Raw genomic sequence first — 16318 nt, forward strand, 5'->3', positions numbered from 1 at the left:
ACGAACTTAAAAACAGCAAGAAAATAATTAAAGACCTGAGAGAGAGCGAGACGGTCAGCAATGTAGAGAATTTTAATACGCAACGATGTGCTTTTATTTTCAAAATGATTAATGTGTTTTATCTTTTTAATGCACAGATGGACCTGGCCTGGAGCTGCGTTCATCAATGTCTTCCATGCCGGGCATTCCAGTACAGAAGAGGATTCGCGAGGTCTGCCGTCTGCCCGAGGGAAGGCTGCCAGGCCGAGGAAACTATAAGACATATTTTTTGGACATGTGACTTTGCAAAACAATTTTGGAAAAAAATATTCCCTCTTTTGGTGAAGATGGCAGACCTAAAGGACTTAAACTATGAAGATATTTTATATGGACTTTTTGGATGCCCAACCGCGAGTCAGAAGATAATTGCATGGAAGACGATGAATTGCGCCAAAGAAGCTCTATGGAAGGCCAGGAACATCCTCCTTTTTAAGCACGACGTTTTATCGGTTGATGATGTTTTAGGTCTTTGTTTTAGTGAGATGTATATTTATTTTTTACTAGACAAAAAAAGGAATGCCACCCTTCTAAATAAATGGTTTGTGACTGACTGGAACTCCAAATAAATAAAGATTTGCCCCATGTCCCTCTACAAAAATTTTATGAAAATTTGATTTTACTATTGTTACAATGTAAAAATTCTTTGTATTTATCTATGTAACTAAAATGTGTTTTATTGTAAAATTGAAATTTTTATAAATAAATCATTGACACCCCCGCGAGGGGGTAGCCAACTGAAAAAAAAAATCTGTTCTTATCAGTTTAATATCTGATACGTCCCCTATCTGGGGACCATATATTAAATGGATTTTTAGAACAGGGAGATGGAAATAGAGCTTGCTCTGTCCACTCCACGCATTGACCTGGTATTGCAGTATTTCCAGGACCGGTGCACCCTTCCCTTATGTGTTGACTAAAATCAGATTCCAAAAGTGCTATTTGTGTTTGCTATTGTTTTTGTCTTTCTGATGGGATCTCCCCTTTTAATCCCATTATTTCAACACCTGTTGGACAATGCATTTGTACAGTCATGTGTGATAATGAGCTCATTTATTAAATGCAATTAATGAATACATTGCCACCTCTTGTTGTGTGTGTGTGTGTGTGTGTGTGTGTGTGTCTTCTGTGTTTCTGTGTTTCCGGCATTTCACATTGGAACAGCTCATTCACCTTCCTTGTCTTCTCTCCGCCCTCCCTCCTAGGTAAGTTAAAGAGCTGCACCTGAGCCAGCCACTGATTGATGCAGCACCACAGTCAAATAGTGGAGTGGAGTGGAGTAGGGGAACAGCAAACAGCCATTAAAGCAGCCAGCCGCCTACCCGCCACAATGGACCTACCTGTGTACACTAGATGGATGTGATGGAATGTACTGTCGTCCCTACATTTCAAGAAGAAGTAAGAATTGCAGTTGCAACAAACCCTTGCTTGCCTACAAAGAGAGCAGCAATTTGGATTTGTTACTTTGTTACCTGGAAGAATAACAAACTGTGCAAGGATGGAGGTTGTAGGAGCAAGGAGAAGTTGTCTGTAAAGTTGGTGGATGCTTATTTTCCATTTTGCAGTCCCTTGTCTCCCTCTTGTGGCCTCCTGGAGGCAAATAAATGTGCAAAAAAAAGACAGCCTGGCGGCCGGCTGTTGCAGTGTTGCCCTCTCAGGCAACACTGAGTGACTGACTGAGCCTCACCGTCTTATATAAAGTTCAGACGGAACTTTGCACGTGTCATAGTGGAGCCCTCAGGATTCCAGAGCCAGCTTTCTGACATCATAATGGGGCCTCAGAGATAGATAAAAGCCTGGGCCCAGGCAGTGTTGGTCAGTGCTGCTCAGCAGGCAGCACTGGACTGGATTAAAGCTGATACAAGGTGTGAAGGAACAAGGGGTGGCTGTGGGCATGCACTTGCTGCCGCTGCCAGTGTTTATCTGCATGGCAGGAGGGCATTTGGGCGTTGCCAGGAAGGCGTTTTTATGTAGATTCCTCCTCTTTCAGCACTGCATTGTGGTGCAAGCAAAAGAAGCAAATCCTGTGTAGCTTCCTCTCCGGCCTTTATTCACCTCCCTCCCGCTTAGTAGCTGTAAATGTGTGTGAGCCTGCAGGGCCCCATGGAATTGCCTAGGAGTAGGCTGAATCAATCGCTGCAAGGGGTGAACAGCAGTATGGGACAGGCTCGGGCAAGGCAAGGGCCGCTCGGGTTATCGCTTCTCGGCCTTTTGGCTCAGATCAGGTTTATTGCCTGGTCTGGGCCGGGGGTTCGGTCTTTCGTGGAGTCCTCTCCGACGTTTTTGGGAGCGATCATCGTGCCGTTGGGCATTCCTCATCAAGATGGCAGCTGTGCGGAATACAATTCGTTTTGTGGTGAATGAGCAGAGGAGAGAAGAAGTGGATACTGGGCACATCATTGAGAACATCCTTCTGGACCTGGCTGGAGTCACATTGGTAGAGGTATTCTGTATCCAAGCTTTCAGCAATATTGCTACGTATGACGTATCCTTTTTTGAGGCCGCCTACTGTCTAAATGTTTTTCAGTTGCTCAAGGAGAAACATATGCATGAGGCTTTAAAATCTATTGAAGTGCTACCTCTTTTCTCAGCAGTGGAGAAATGTATTACCATCCACATGTATAACCCATTTCTGGATAGAAGGCTGGTCAGGGCCTTTTTAGCTCACTACTGTACCCATGTTAGAGGAGGTGTGGAGCAGAAGAACCTATGGGGAGTTTTCAATGGTGATATCAAGTACTGGGTCAGGCTGAAACCTGACTCCAGCTGTATTGGAGGAGTGATGAATCCTCCTGCTAATTTTTCCATTGGTGGGAACAAGGGATATCTTTACTACCAAGATATGCCATCATTTTGCAGATCATGTTTTTCCTACGGGCATACTAAAGATGCATGTAAAGGCAAGGTTTGCAGAAATTGCAAGGAAACAGGACATGAGGTTAGTGCATGCATTTCCCCATCCAGGTGTGATATTTGTGGTTTGCCTGGTCATACCTGTAGAAAATGCCCAAAGGTGTTTCCCTTCTTAGGGCAAGAGAGAAGGACATGGGGCAGACAGGTGAGAACAACAAGTTCCCTTGCTGCCTCTTCTGATGTAATTTCAGAGCCTGCTGGCAGTGTTTCTGTGGCTGCTTCTCAGGACCCTGGGAAAGCTGGATTAGGAGAGGTTCTAACCTCACATACTGACAGCATGGAGTTGGGTGTGGTCCCTCCTGCAGAGCCAACTGTTGATGAGACACCTGTGGTTATACCTATGGAAGGTGAAGACACAGCGCCACCTAGTGGGTGTGCATACCCTGATAATGATGCAAGTATGCAAATTTTGTCTTTCTCTAGCCCAGAGTCAAAAACGGAAGACTCAGCTAAAGTGGAGTGGTCAATATCGGAGGAGGACGAGAAGGAGGCCAGGATGCCTAGTGCCACTAGTGCGGAAATTTTCCACAAAGTTGTCTCAAAAAGGGGGAAATCTGGAAAGGCGGTGAAGAGACTGAAGATTGGTTTGTTGGAAGATTCTGCTCATGCAAATCCTTTCTCATTGCTGGACAGTGACTCTAGTTGTAGCCCTAAGTCATCTGAGGTGGCCTCAGAAGTACCCAGCTCTCCTGGGGAAGGTTTCCTCAGTGAAGTCAATGTGGCAAATCTGGAAAGAGCAATGTATTTCCCTGGGACGTGATATGTTCTGGCTATTTCATGGCTTGCTTTTCCACTAACCATACTATGCCCGCATGTCTTTGAGATTAAAGATTGTCTCACAAAATGTACGGGTGTTCTCCTCTGCTCACAAGCGTGCTGCAGTCCTGGACTTTTTGGCCTCTAAGGGCAGTGACATTGTTTGCGTACAAGAATGTGGTTTATCAAAAATGCCTAGGAAAGAAGAATGGAAGTTTGGGGAAGCAATTTGGTCCTTTTCTTCCACAAATAGGAATGATGGAATTGGTATTCTCTTCAAAAATAATGAGTTTGTCATCAAACAGACTCAGATCATTCAGGAAGGAAGATGTGTCTGTGTGTTACTATCCTATAAGGGATGGCAGTTTAGGCTTATCAATATCTATGGCCATGCTGTGAAATCTGATAGGTTGGCACTTTTTGATAGTTTAAAATTTTTTCTACATGGTAAAGTTCCTGTTATTATTGTCGGTGATATTAACTGTATCCTGGAGAAGCAGGCCCGAGCTGGATCCACAGAGTCTAATGTGGACGCTACCGGAAGTTTGTGGAATCAAATTTTGCAGGACTTTGCTTTGCAGGACGCTGTCACCAGGAAACCAGGTCCATTTACGTACCATGCCGATGACGGAAGAACGGATTCTCGTCTGGACTTTTTCTTTTTTTCTATTTCAGCAATGAAATGTGTAGATTATGCGCAGGAGAGAGTGTGGTTTTCAGATCACGAGTGTTTGTTGGGGGTTTTTGTTATAAATAATTTCTTTTATGGTAGAGGGGTATGGAAGATGAATGTTAGTTTTCTGAGTGATGAAAGGGTAAAAACTAGGTTTGGGAAAAAATATGGGTTTTGGGTTAGGAAGAAAAGTTCTTTCTCTAATGTGTGTGAATGGTGGGTATGGGTGAAAAAAAAGATTGGTGGGTTTTTTAGACAGATAGGGTATAGAAGAGCGAGAAGGAAAAGATTGCAATATTCACGCTTTAATATGCGGATGACGTTCCTTCAACAATGTAAAAATTTGGGTATGGATGTAAGACACGATTTGGAAAAAACAAAAAAAGATATTAAGGAGTGGTTCCGAGAGAAAGGGAAAGAAATAATATTTAGGTCTAAGGTGGAGGTTAGAGATAATCACGAGAAGTGCACTAGATTTTTCTTTAAAAAAATGTGTGGTGGGAAAAGTGGTATGAATGTGTTATTGGATAAGGATGATAAAGAGGTGTTTGGTAAGGATGTGATTGATGTGGTGTCTGATTTTTATAAACAACTGTATGATGTGACGAAGTGTGATCTGGGTGACGATGATGAGTTTTTGGATATTGTGTGTAATTTTGTTCCTGAAAGTGAATGTGAGCTTTTGCTTGGTGAGATTATGGATGGTGAAGTAAAGGATGTGGTGGGAAGTATGGCCAAAAATAAGTCTCCAGGGATCGATGGAATACCAGCTGATTTCTATGGGAAATATTGGGATATAATTGGGAAGGATGTTATTGATGTTATGAGAGTGTTGTTTTCTGGGACGAATATGTGTGATGTGATGAAGAAGGGTATGGTAGTTCTGTTGCATAAAAAAGGAGATAAGAGACGGTTAGAAAATTGGCGACCAATTACTTTGCTGAATACGGATTATAAAATTTTTGCCAAGCTGATTGCGAATCGTATGAGAGATGTGATTGGGTGTGTAATTGATGAGGATCAGGTATGTGCGGTACCGAAAAGGAAATTGCATGAGAACGTGGCGTTGGTGCGGGACATGCTTGAGGATTGTAAGGGTCGGAATAAGAAGGTGATTGTGTGTGCGTTAGATTTTGAGAAAGCGTTTGATCGTGTGGCGCATGTGTTTTTGTTCAAAGTGTTAGAGAGAATGGGTTTTCCGGTTCAGTTTGTGAGTTTGTTGAAGAAATTATACGCGAATGCAAAGAGTTGTGTGCAGGTGAATGGGTTTTTTTCAGAATCATTTAGTATTAGGTCTGGTGTGCGACAGGGTTGTCCGTTGTCTCCCATCCTTTTTATTTGTGCGATTGAATCATTGTTGCAAATGATTAGAAATGATAAGGTTGTGAAAGGTTTGGTGGTGCCCGGGTGTGATGGAAAGCGTGTGAAAGCTTTGGGATATATGGATGATATTTGTGTATTGTGTGATTCAGTGTATGATATGTCCAGAGTGAAGTTGATTGTAAATATGTTTTGTATTGCGTCTGCTTTTAAAATAAATTGGGGTAAGAGCAAATTTAAAATTTTTTTCAGTAATGAGCGAGTGTGTGATTCTGATATGGAACAGGTGAATGGTGTGAAAATTTTGGGTATTGTGTTTGATGATGAGCTGAAAGGGAAAGAAAGTTGGGATGAGTTAGGTGGTAGGATTGTGCGAAAGTTGGAAATGTGGAGAATGAGGGATCTTTCTTTTTCGGGGAAGGTTTTAATTGTCAAAAGTATTATTCTACCTATGATTTTATATGTTGCTCTGGTTTTTCCTCCTGCTGTTGCTATGTTAAAAAAAGTTAATAGAGTTTTGTTCCTTTTTCTATGGGGGAGCGGGATTGAGAAGGCAAGGAGAGAAATTCTAATGAAAAGCAGACGTAATGGAGGCCTTGATTTCCCAAATTTGGAGATTTTCATTGGAATTAATTGTGTACGTTTTTTTGTAGAGCTTTTATTTAAGGAATCCAAGGCTTCCAGAATGTCTAAATATCTAGCTGGAACGGTGATTCAGCGTCTAAGTTGGGAAAAACGAAATTTATGTAAACCAATTGCTTTCCAGTGCACGGGGTGGTATTTGTATGTAGAAAAATTTATCAAAAAGTTCCAGCTAGAGGATGTAAGAATGGAGAGATTTTTGAGAGAAAAGAATGTTGTGAGAAGTATGTGTATGAATAATGTGATGTGTTCTGTAAATGGTTTGAATTCGATGGAGTCTAAGTCTGTGTGGAAGAAGATTGTTACGTATGATGTGTCAAATAAGCAGAAAGATTTATTATGGATGTCGGTACATGGAGTGTTGCCTGTAAGGAGTGTTCAGAAAAGAAGAGGTTTGGTTGCATCTGAAAGGTGTCCGAGAGAAGGTTGTGGGGATGATGAGGATGTGAGTCATGTGTTTTGGTCGTGTAAGCATGCAAAGGATGTTTGGAAAAAGTTGAGTGGGTTGTGCGAAGAATTGACTGGTTTGAAGAGTTTGACGTATGAAATTGTCTTGTTTGGTTTGTGTAGTTTGGGTAGTGAAAAGGATAGAGTGTTGTGGATTTTTTTGACTTGTGTGAAAGAGGTATTGTGGAATACGAGGAATTTGAATGTGTATAAAAGAGAAGTATTTGAGATGGAGGATGTGGTTAGTATGGTATTGGCTAAATTGTATTTTTATTATAAATGGGATCTAGAAAGAGGTATGGATGCGGAAGGGATATGGCGAATGTTAAAATGGAGGTATTTAGTTTGAGGAATTTTGTTTGATTTATCTTGTATTTGATGGAAAAATAAAATAATGAACCAGAGTGATGAGATTTTTTGAAAAATAGAGAGGTGGTTTGAACAACTACAGTTCTCGGTTTTATTCAAAAAAACCTGAATGGTTTAATAAAAAAAAAAAAAAAAAAAAAAAAAAAAAAAATCTGTTCTTATCAGTTTAATATCTGATACGTCCCCTATCTGGGGACCATATATTAAATGGATTTTTAGAACAGGGAGATGGAAATAGAGCTTGCTCTGTCCACTCCACGCATTGACCTGGTATTGCAGTATTTCCAGGACCGGTGCACCCTTCCCTTATGTGTTGACTAAAATCAGATTCCAAAAGTGCTATTTGTGTTTGCTATTGTTTTTGTCTTTCTGATGGGATCTCCCCTTTTAATCCCATTATTTCAACACCTGTTGGACAATGCATTTGTACAGTCATGTGTGATAATGAGCTCATTTATTAAATGCAATTAATGAATACATTGCCACCTCTTGTTGTGTGTGTGTGTGTGTGTGTGTGTGTCTTCTGTGTTTCTGTGTTTCCGGCATTTCACATTGGAACAGCTCATTCACCTTCCTTGTCTTCTCTCCGCCCTCCCTCCTAGGTAAGTTAAAGAGCTGCACCTGAGCCAGCCACTGATTGATGCAGCACCACAGTCAAATAGTGGAGTGGAGTGGAGTAGGGGAACAGCAAACAGCCATTAAAGCAGCCAGCCGCCTACCCGCCACAATGGACCTACCTGTGTACACTAGATGGATGTGATGGAATGTACTGTCGTCCCTACATTTCAAGAAGAAGTAAGAATTGCAGTTGCAACAAACCCTTGCTTGCCTACAAAGAGAGCAGCAATTTGGATTTGTTACTTTGTTACCTGGAAGAATAACAAACTGTGCAAGGATGGAGGTTGTAGGAGCAAGGAGAAGTTGTCTGTAAAGTTGGTGGATGCTTATTTTCCATTTTGCAGTCCCTTGTCTCCCTCTTGTGGCCTCCTGGAGGCAAATAAATGTGCAAAAAAAAGACAGCCTGGCGGCCGGCTGTTGCAGTGTTGCCCTCTCAGGCAACACTGAGTGACTGACTGAGCCTCACCGTCTTATATAAAGTTCAGACGGAACTTTGCACGTGTCATAGTGGAGCCCTCAGGATTCCAGAGCCAGCTTTCTGACATCATAATGGGGCCTCAGAGATAGATAAAAGCCTGGGCCCAGGCAGTGTTGGTCAGTGCTGCTCAGCAGGCAGCACTGGACTGGATTAAAGCTGATACAAGGTGTGAAGGAACAAGGGGTGGCTGTGGGCATGCACTTGCTGCCGCTGCCAGTGTTTATCTGCATGGCAGGAGGGCATTTGGGCGTTGCCAGGAAGGCGTTTTTATGTAGATTCCTCCTCTTTCAGCACTGCATTGTGGTGCAAGCAAAAGAAGCAAATCCTGTGTAGCTTCCTCTCCGGCCTTTATTCACCTCCCTCCCGCTTAGTAGCTGTAAATGTGTGTGAGCCTGCAGGGCCCCATGGAATTGCCTAGGAGTAGGCTGAATCAATCGCTGCAAGGGGTGAACAGCAGTATGGGACAGGCTCGGGCAAGGCAAGGGCCGCTCGGGTTATCGCTTCTCGGCCTTTTGGCACGATCCCGTGTCAAGAGGAGGTCAGCATGTCATGCCCTTGGCCTTTTGGCATCGCCACTTCGGTGGCTTAAGCCAACTGCTGCTATAAGGGGGTAGGCTGGGTGATCAACTGTCGAGCGATCATGGGAGCTAGGCTTCGATACGCTGGGATCGGGGAAACCCGGATCAAGAATGGATTTGGCATTGACGTACCCTTGAACAAGAAGGACCTTTTTTCATTGAAACACCTGGTGAATGAAGTCATTTTCAAGACCCTCAACGTGAGTAGGAACGACATCCTTTGTCTTCAAGATCCCAGAGGTAATCGCTTCACTTTGGTTCTTAAAAGTTTGAATGCTTGTTACAACTTGTATGCCGCAATTAATGCTAACTTGCAAAACCCTGGGTTGGATGGACTTATCTTCACCGTTTTATATAACAACGATGTTCCACTGGTTGTTTTGATGTACAATCCTTATGTGATGGTGGATGATATTACTTCCTTCTTAAAGAAGTACTGCTCTTACGTCAGCTATTCTCACCAGGTGTTAAATGCTGAATCCCTCTGGACAGGGAAGCATAAATTCTTTGTGAGATTTGAGGAGGATCCTTCAGGGCCTCTGGGTGTGAAATACCCTCCTAGGAATTTTGCCATCGGCCGGGACAAAGGCTACTTATTTTTTCCCCAGCCTCCTGTGTTTTGCAGGAAATGTAAAAGATATGGCCATGTTCATGAAGATTGTACGCAAGAAGGTGTTACATGTAACAAATGTAATCAGGACGGTCACCTGGCCAAGGATTGCAAAAACCCAATTGTGTGTAACATGTGCAGCATTGTGGGTCATGCCTTTAAAGACTGTCCAGAGCGTGCTAAAAACAGAAGGGTTAGGACTCTGGCGGAAGTAGTTGCAGGTGAACCTGGCAGTATGAGGTCTAATGTGATTCAGGGCCCAGCTGCCCCGGGAACTGAGGAGTCAGTGCCTGCCCAGGTGTCTGATGGGACTCTCCCTGAGTTAAATCGGTCTGGAAATACGCTGGCTGATGAAATGGAGGTAGCACCTGTTGAGAAAGACCTGCCTCACCCCTCTGATGACCTGACTGGGTTAAGAGGTGATGGGGAGGTGGATGGTTCTTTATCCAAATCACCTGTCTTTTCCTGGGAAGGAATTCTGGTGGACCAACAAGGTGAAGGTGGTCAAGGGGACTTTTCAACTGCACTTGTGAGGCCTTCTGAGGAGGAGGAAGGAGGTTCATCTTCTAAGAGACTTCGCACCATGTTGTCTCCTCTGAGTGAAGATGGAGTGAGCCCGGATAGGGGAGTCTACCCCATTTCTCATTTTCCTGAGGACTTTCCTTTTTTAGGAGAAGACGTGGACAAAGCTATCTTTGTGTCCGGTTGTCAGCCACCAGGAGGTGTAGGCTGATTAAACAGTGGGGTATTGGTGGATATCTACGGAAAAAGATCAAAATATGGACCCCAAAATTACACTTAATGTCTTATCCTTGAATGTCAGGCAAATTACATCAAAGCCTAGACGTGCTGTTGTGCTGGACTATGTTAGGAATCTTGGGGCAGAGATTATATGCCTGCAAGAGTGTGGTATATCTGAGTCACTGGGGGAGGGGGATTGGCCATATGGGCAGTATGTCTGGTCAGGATCTACTTCCAATAAGAATGATGGGGTGGGGATCCTATTAGGAAATATGGGTATGGATCTGGAGAGTTATACAGTGGTGGAAACAGGTAGATGTGTAATTGCAGTGGTATGTTGCAGGGGAGTTAGGGTTAGGGTGGTGAATACTTATTGTCCTATAGATAGAGCAAAAAGGCTGGCGTTGTTGGAAAAGCTAAGTTTGTTCTTACCTGGAAGGATTCCTACCTTTTTTTTGGGAGACTTTAATTGTTCTTTTGATGGGGATGGTCTGGATGTAACTGGGAAAAAGCTTAACCAACTTATATCTGATTTTTCTTTTATAGATGCAGCCGAATTGTCATTGGGTAAACCACCACCGCCAACATATAAATCAGATAGAGGGGGTATTGAGTCAAGAATTGATCGTATTTGCATATCTAAGGGTTTAGTGTGTAATAAGATGGTTCAGAATGAGGTACCTTTTTCAGACCATGTATGTTTACGGGTATGGGTGGAGGTAAGTAGTAAACTTTGTTTTGGGAAAGGGGTGTGGAAGTTGAATACTAGATTATTGGAGGATGTTGAAGTGATGGATGAGTTCAAACGAAAGTATGATGTGTGGAAGGGAGAAAAAGATAGTTTTGTGGATGTGCTTAAATGGTGGGATTGGATGAAAGGGCAGATTAAAATATTTTTTGTGAGATGGGGATATAAGCAGGCTGCTAGGAAACGTAACCAGTATAAGGAACTGAATATTAGGATAGAATGGTTGCGGAAGATGGGTGAGAAGGGAATTGATATGAGTGATTTGCTAGAGGAGGCAAGGAACGAGTTAAAGCAAGTTTTGGAAAGAAAGGGAAAGGAGATTATTTTCAGGTCTAAAGTGGAGTACTTAGATAAAAATGAAAAATGCACAAGGTTTTTTTTCAAGAAAATGTGTGGTAAGAAAGATGATATGGATGAAATTGTTAATGCGAAGGGGGAGCGTATAGTGGGTATGGATGTGTTAAAAGTGGTGGAATCGTTTTATTCAGAACTATATGGCAAAAAGTGGATTGATATCGGGTTGATGGATGAGGTTTTGAATGGTTTGGAAAATGTTCTTAGAGAGGAGGATTGTGTGGGGTTGAATGAGGATGTAACGTCTGAAGAAGTAAAGAAAGTGATAATGAGTGCAGGGAAAAATAAAACACCTGGTAAAGATGGTATTCCTGTGGAATTTTATGTGAAGGCCTGGGAGATAATAGGGTTGGATTTGGTGGAAGTATGTAAGTTTATATGGGATAAGGGGGTTTTGTGTGAGTCTATGAAAGAGGGTGTGATTGTTTTGATTTATAAGAAAGGGGATAAGAAGTGTTTGGGTAATTGGAGACCGATTTCACTGCTGAATGTGGATTATAAATGTTTTAGTAAAATTTTGGCTAATCGTATGCGTGAGGTGGTAGGAAAGGTTGTGGGTGAAGACCAAGTCTGTGCTGTGCCAGGTAGGAGTATGTCTGATAATTTGGTTTTGCTGAGAGATTTGATTGGTGACTGTATGAGTAGGAAACAGAAGTGTATGATGCTTGCGTTAGATTTCGAAAAGGCGTTTGATAGAGTGTCGCATGTGTTTATGTTTGCTGTACTTGTTAGGATGGGCTTCCCAGTGAGGTTTTTGGAAGGTGTGAAGTGTTTGTACAGGGATGTGTCAAGTGAAGTGTTGGTGAATGGTAATTTAAGTTCAAAAGTATGTGTGAGATCTGGGGTAAGACAGGGGTGTCCTATGTCCCCAGTTTTGTTTATTTGTGTGATCGAAAGTTTGATGTGTTTGGTAAGAAAAGATAAAGTGGTGAAAGGTTTTTTGATCCCAGGAAGTGGAGGTAAATACGTTAAAATTCTGGGTTATATGGATGATGTTGTGGTTATGAGTGATTGTATGGCTGGGTTGAATAGAGCAAAATTATGGTTGGATTTTTTTTGTGGGGCATCAGCTTTTAAGGTGAATTGGGATAAGTGTGTCTTTAAGTGCTTTGGGGATAGGAGGGTAAGTATGGAGGGAGTGAGGAATGAAGTGGGTGCAGTAAAAGTGTTGGGGATACAGTTTAATGAGGACTTGAGAGGGAATGAGAGTTGGGATGAATGTGGCAAGAGGATTGAGAAGAAATTGAATTTTTGGAGACTTAGAGACCTGACTTTATCAGGGAAGGTGTTGATAATTAAGACAGTGATTTTGCCTATTTTGGTTTTTGTGGCTAGTATTTTTCCCTCCGCTAGTAGGAAAATCAAAAAGTCAGAGAAAATGGTGTTTACCTTTCTGTGGGGAAGTCAAATGGAAAAGTTGAAGCGTGAGTATGTTTATAAGTCTTGTGAGAATGGAGGTTTGGGTTTTCCGAATGTGGAGGTCTTTCTTGGGTTAAATTATATTAAAATAGTGGTGGGGCTCTTGGGGAAAGGAAATAAGAGTGCGTATATGGTAAGGTATATGGCCGGTTGGATGCTTTATGGGTTAAATTGGTTTAAGAGAGATGCTACTGTGCCTGTTGCTTATGTATGTCCGGTATGGTATGTTGTGATTGAAAGGTTCATTAGGAAATATGATTTGATTGCAGTGCCTATGGGTGGGTTTCTGGATAAGAAGGCTGTGCTAAAAAGATTGTGTGTGAATGAGGTTGTGTGTAACATTGTGGGTTTGCGAGGAGAGGATGTTGTGGATACTTGGAAGAAGTTAGGCGTGAGAGGTATGTCCAATAGACAAAAGGACATAGTGTGGATGGCGTTGCATGATATATTGCCTGTTAGAGATGTGCAGAGGAGGAGAATGCTAGTTAGATTTGAGGTATGTCCAAGGGGTGGGTGTAATTCACGGGAGACTGTTAGGCATCTTTTTTGGGACTGCAATTATTCGTATGAGGTATGGAGGAGGATGGGTGGCGTCTGTAAGGAGTTAGCTGGGGTGAAGTTTGTGGATTGGAAGGTTGCGATGTTTGCTATAGGGGCTTGTAACAGAGTAAGTGATAGGATCTTATGGTTGATTATGGCGTGTATAATGGAAAGCTTATGGGATGTACGTAATTTAGGTGTTTTCAAACATAAGTGGGTACCCATTGGTGAGTGTGTGAGGATGGTTTTGTCAAGACTATACGTAGTCTATCGTTGGGATAGTCAGTGCGGTGGTGGTATAGACGCAGAGGGGATATGGAAATTTAAGAAGTGGAGAAGGTTGGTGAAATATAGCTAATTGATAAGATTTATTCCTGTTTTATTTTTGTTCTTCACGATCCTTTCTGTGTCTTGATTATTATTGTTTGGAATAAAATAGCCATGATGATGTACGACTAAGGCAACTTATGCCTTAAAATGCAAAATGGTTTGTGTACTGTTGCTTTAAGTTAAACTGAATGGTTTTAAAAAAAAAAAAAAAAAAAAAAAAAAAAAAAAAAAAAAAAAAAAAAAAAAAAAAAAAAATCTGTTCTTATCAGTTTAATATCTGATACGTCCCCTATCTGGGGACCATATATTAAATGGATTTTTAGAACAGGGAGATGGAAATAGAGCTTGCTCTGTCCACTCCACGCATTGACCTGGTATTGCAGTATTTCCAGGACCGGTGCACCCTTCCCTTATGTGTTGACTAAAATCAGATTCCAAAAGTGCTATTTGTGTTTGCTATTGTTTTTGTCTTTCTGATGGGATCTCCCCTTTTAATCCCATTATTTCAACACCTGTTGGACAATGCATTTGTACAGTCATGTGTGATAATGAGCTCATTTATTAAATGCAATTAATGAATACATTGCCACCTCTTGTTGTGTGTGTGTGTGTGTGTGTGTGTGTCTTCTGTGTTTCTGTGTTTCCGGCATTTCACATTGGAACAGCTCATTCACCTTCCTTGTCTTCTCTCCGCCCTCCCTCCTAGGTAAGTTAAAGAGCTGCACCTGAGCCAGCCACTGATTGATGCAGCACCACAGTCAAATAGTGGAGTGGAGTGGAGTAGGGGAACAGCAAACAGCCATTAAAGCAGCCAGCCGCCTACCCGCCACAATGGACCTACCTGTGTACACTAGATGGATGTGATGGAATGTACTGTCGTCCCTACATTTCAAGAAGAAGTAAGAATTGCAGTTGCAACAAACCCTTGCTTGCCTACAAAGAGAGCAGCAATTTGGATTTGTTACTTTGTTACCTGGAAGAATAACAAACTGTGCAAGGATGGAGGTTGTAGGAGCAAGGAGAAGTTGTCTGTAAAGTTGGTGGATGCTTATTTTCCATTTTGCAGTCCCTTGTCTCCCTCTTGTGGCCTCCTGGAGGCAAATAAATGTGCAAAAAAAAGACAGCCTGGCGGCCGGCTGTTGCAGTGTTGCCCTCTCAGGCAACACTGAGTGACTGACTGAGCCTCACCGTCTTATATAAAGTTCAGACGGAACTTTGCACGTGTCATAGTGGAGCCCTCAGGATTCCAGAGCCAGCTTTCTGACATCATAATGGGGCCTCAGAGATAGATAAAAGCCTGGGCCCAGGCAGTGTTGGTCAGTGCTGCTCAGCAGGCAGCACTGGACTGGATTAAAGCTGATACAAGGTGTGAAGGAACAAGGGGTGGCTGTGGGCATGCACTTGCTGCCGCTGCCAGTGTTTATCTGCATGGCAGGAGGGCATTTGGGCGTTGCCAGGAAGGCGTTTTTATGTAGATTCCTCCTCTTTCAGCACTGCATTGTGGTGCAAGCAAAAGAAGCAAATCCTGTGTAGCTTCCTCTCCGGCCTTTATTCACCTCCCTCCCGCTTAGTAGCTGTAAATGTGTGTGAGCCTGCAGGGCCCCATGGAATTGCCTAGGAGTAGGCTGAATCAATCGCTGCAAGGGGTGAACAGCAGTATGGGACAGGCTCGGGCAAGGCAAGGGCCGCTCGGGTTATCGCTTCTCGGCCTTTTGGCACGATCTCGTGTCATTAGGTGATCAGCATGTCATGCCCTTGGCCTTTTGGCATCGCCACCTCGGTGGCTTAAGCCATCTGCTGCTATTAGGGGGTAGGCTGGGTGATCATTAGTAGAGCGATCATGGGAGCTAGGCTCCGCTACGCTGGGATCGGGGAAACCCGGATCAAGAACGCTTTTGGTATTGACGTACCCTTGGATAAAAGAGATCTGTTTTCATTGAAGCATCTGGTGCAAGACATCCTCTTCAAGACCCTCAATGTCAGCAGGAGCGACATTCTATGCCTTCAGGACCCTAGAGGTAACCGTTTTACTCTTGTTCTCAACAGTCTCAATGCTTGTTACAATTTGTATGCGACAATCAAGGCAAACCTGCAAAATACTGATCTGGATGGACTTGTCTTCACTGTGCTGTATAACAATGATGTGCCATTGGTTGTGCTTATGTACAATCCTCATGTGTTGGTGGAGGACATTCTTTCTTTTCTAAGGAAGTACTGCTCCTATGCAAGTTATTCCCACCAGGTTCTAAACACTGAGTCTATATGGACTGGAAAACATAAGTTTTTTGTGCGCTTTGAAGAAGACCCTGCAGGACCATTGGGGGTTAAATACCCTCCCAGAAATTTTGCAATTGGCCGTGATAAAGGTTATTTATTTTTTCCCCAGCCTCCTGTGTTTTGCAGGAAGTGTAAAACGTATGGGCATACTTATGAAGACTGCACACAGGAAGGGGTTACATGCAACAAATGCAACCAGGATGGTCATCTGGCTAAAGACTGTAAGAATCCTATTGTGTGCAATATGTGTAGTACAGTGGGACATGCATTTAAAAACTGCCCAATGCGTGCAAAAAATAAGAGGGTGAGGACTATGGCGGAGGTAGTAGCAGGTGAAGCCAGTGGCAGTACATCTAATGTGCTTCTAAGCTCTGTTGTACAGGAAATTCAGGAGCCGACGCCTAAGGAGCCTGCTGAGCCGACGCCTCCCAGAGGGCCTGCTGGGCCATCACCTCCTGGGGAGCCTGCT

The 16318-nt window shown here is 42.9% G+C and overlaps 2 non-coding genes and 1 pseudogene across 2 annotated transcripts; all 3 read left to right on the plus strand.

Annotated features, from left to right (window-relative positions):
* Nucleotides 1-742: 742 nt before the first annotated feature.
* Nucleotides 743-939, plus strand: LOC142689211 (U2 spliceosomal RNA). Its single transcript, XR_012858186.1, has one exon. It is a non-coding gene; the product is annotated as a U2 spliceosomal RNA (small nuclear RNA).
* A 6326-nt stretch (nucleotides 940-7265) lies between these two features.
* Nucleotides 7266-7460, plus strand: LOC142689208 (U2 spliceosomal RNA). The gene has a single exon (XR_012858183.1). It is a non-coding gene; the product is annotated as a U2 spliceosomal RNA (small nuclear RNA).
* Nucleotides 7461-13809: 6349 nt separating this feature from the next.
* LOC142689233 (U2 spliceosomal RNA) lies at nucleotides 13810-13980 on the plus strand (annotated as a pseudogene).
* The last annotated feature ends 2338 nt before the right edge of the window (nucleotides 13981-16318 follow it).

Source organism: Rhinoderma darwinii (assembly GCF_050947455.1).
Source record: "Rhinoderma darwinii isolate aRhiDar2 chromosome 5 unlocalized genomic scaffold, aRhiDar2.hap1 SUPER_5_unloc_28, whole genome shotgun sequence".
In the NCBI taxonomy this organism is placed as follows: Eukaryota; Metazoa; Chordata; class Amphibia; order Anura; family Rhinodermatidae; genus Rhinoderma; species Rhinoderma darwinii.